The sequence below is a fragment of the Dromaius novaehollandiae genome, unplaced genomic scaffold, assembly GCF_036370855.1.
Source record: "Dromaius novaehollandiae isolate bDroNov1 unplaced genomic scaffold, bDroNov1.hap1 HAP1_SCAFFOLD_94, whole genome shotgun sequence".
Taxonomy (NCBI): Eukaryota; Metazoa; Chordata; class Aves; order Casuariiformes; family Dromaiidae; genus Dromaius; species Dromaius novaehollandiae.
In genome coordinates this window covers 110,001-112,500 of record NW_026991468.1, presented here as the reverse complement: position 1 = coordinate 112,500, position 2,500 = coordinate 110,001, and the positions used below count along the sequence as shown (strand labels likewise).

General features: G+C 78.5%; 1 non-coding gene across 1 annotated transcript; it reads left to right on the top strand.

The window, feature by feature from the left end:
* Nucleotides 1-2,257: 2,257 nt before the first annotated feature.
* On the top strand, nucleotides 2,258-2,410 carry LOC135326690 (5.8S ribosomal RNA). Its single transcript, XR_010386960.1, has one exon. It is a non-coding gene; the product is annotated as a 5.8S ribosomal RNA (ribosomal RNA).
* Nucleotides 2,411-2,500: the final 90 nt, after the last annotated feature.

The window sequence follows — 2,500 nt, the reverse complement described above, 5'->3', positions numbered from 1 at the left end:
CTCCGCTGCCGGTGCCCGTCTCCGGGAGCCGCGGCCCGCCCCCCCCGCCCCCCCACCCCACGGCGCTCCGCTGCCGCTGGGGGGGAAGGGGAAGGGGGGGGGGTCCGGCCCAGGGGAGGGCCCGGCGGGAGCGGGCGGCAGTGCGTGTGAGGGGCGGCGGGGCTTGGCTACTCCCCCCGGCGCCCGCGGGAGAGGAAGCGGCGGGCGCGGAGGCGAGGGAGACGGCCCTCCGGGTTGGGACGGGTCCCACGGGTCCCCACCCCTAAGCTGTGGGGGGCGGACCCGCGGCGGGCTGCGGCGGAGCAGCCCGTCCGCAGAGACCTGCGGGGGCAGGCGTTCCGGGATGGCGCGCGGGGCGGGCGCCGGGCCCCCGAGCGGGGGGCGTCGCGTTGAGGCCAAGCGAGGCGACGGTTCGTGCCCGAGTGGGCGGCCCGAGCCACGGCTCTCCTCCCGGGTGCAGCTGCCACCCGGCGCCGGGTTACTGAGGGAAACCCCGGGCCCCGGGAGGAGGACGAGGTCGTGGCGGCGGGTGTCGGGCGCACCCCGCGGGCGGACGCTCCGCCGAGGGGCGCGGGGGCCGGCTGGCGGGTGCCGGGTTCCCCCTCCGCGTCCCGTCTCGTCGCCGCTGCCGAGGCTGCCGCCGTCGCCGCGAGGCGGCGGCGGCCCGGTGGCGGGCGGCGGCGGGGGAGGCACCCCCGCGGGGATTTCAGGTCGTTTCCCTCACCCCAGGGCCAGGTACCTAGCGCCCGCGCTTCTCCTGCCCCCCCCTCGGTGACCCACCCGTGTGGTCCCGTGTGCCAGCGTGCTCCTCCCGGGTGCCGCACCGTGCGCGCCGCACCGGCCGTGCCTTCCCCCCCCCCGCCTCGGCTTCCCCCCACCCCGGTCCTTCCTCCCCCGCGGTGGGGGTGGGGGGGGCGGGGAGGGAGGGAGCGAGCGAGAGAGGGGAGAGGGCCTCCGGCCACCGCGGCCGCCGGCAGCCGCCCCGGGCAGGGATGGCCATGGGCCCCGGGCTCCGGGCCCGAGGGTTCTCGGTTGGAGAGCCGGGCGGAGGTTTAAAGACTCGGGCGGCCCGATGCGACTCGCGGAGGCGGCCGGGCGTGCTGCCGGAGGGCCGGGGGGTCGGCGCGCGCGGGCGCCGCGCCCCCCCATGCCAGCCGGCGCGCCCCGTGCTCGCCCCGCGGGCAGCCGGGACGGAGAGGGGTTACCCTGCCCCCTCTCTCCGCGGTCTGGTCTCGGCGGAGAGACGCCGCGCGGTCGGCCTAGTTGCCGGCCTGCCTCGAGCGTTGCGAGCCGGGCGCGAGCGCGTGCTCGCCGCCGGGAGGGCGAGCCCCCACCGCGGGTGGTGCGGGCGCCGAGCCTCCGCGCGTCTCCTCCTTCTCCCTGGCCGGTGCTTCTGGGTCTTCCGCCGTGGCCGCCGTCGGCGGCGCCCTACCCTACGCGCCCGCCCCGGCACTCTGCCGTCCGGGGCGCCCGCCTCGCTCTGCCCCGCCCGGCTCCGCCAGGCAGCGGGGGGGCGGTGGTGGGGCGGCGGCGGGGGCGGCCCGCCCCGCTCTCCGCGTGGAGACGGGGAGAGCGGGCGCCGTCCCCGTCCGTGCCGCCTTGCCCGCCTGCCCGCCGCCGGGCGTCTGTCCGCGGAGGGGACGGGCGAGCGCGTGGCGTCACCCGCGAGGCGGTGTGTGCGGGCGCGCGGGGGTGTGGGCGCCGCGGCGGCGGCGGCGGCGGCGGTCGAGCCGGAGGGCCGGCGAGGCGAGCGGGGAGCTGGGAAGCGCGGGGCCGGCGGGCCGCAGGCGCGCGGGCGGCGGGGCGACGCCGCTCCCGGTGGCGGCCGGGCTCTGACGCCTGGGGCGGGGGGGGGGTGGTCTGCGGGGACGGACCCCCCCCAACATCCCGAGGCAGGCGGTGTGGCCGGCCCGCCGCTCCCTGCCGGGCCAGACCGAGCCGGGCGCCTGGGCCGGACTCGAAGCGAGACAGGGTTTGTCCCCAGGTCGGGAGCGAGGGCTCCCCGCCCTTCTCGTTCGGGTTTGCCCTTCGTTTCCCCCCCCCCTTTCTCTGTGCTTGTACGGTCAGTGAGGCAAGCCCCTCTCTTTCTCTCGCTCTCTCTCTCCTTCCGTCTCTGCCGTCCCTTGCTCAGCAGCCGGCGTCGGCGTGAGGAAGGGCGGTGGGGCGGAGGAGGAGGGGGCGGAGGAGGGGGGGCCCCCCAGGGGCTGCGAAAGCTGCCCGGTCCCCCCGCGCGCGCGGCGGGGACCGAAACCGAGACAACTCTTAGCGGTGGATCACTCGGCTCGTGCGTCGATGAAGAACGCAGCTAGCTGCGAGAATTAATGTGAATTGCAGGACACATTGATCATCGACACTTCGAACGCACTTGCGGCCCCGGGTTCCTCCCGGGGCTACGCCTGTCTGAGCGTCGCTTGACGGTCAATCGTCACCCGCGCCGTGGCGTGGGCGCAGCGGCGTGCCGCCCCTCGGTGGGTGTGGGGGGGGGCGCGGTTCGGGTGCG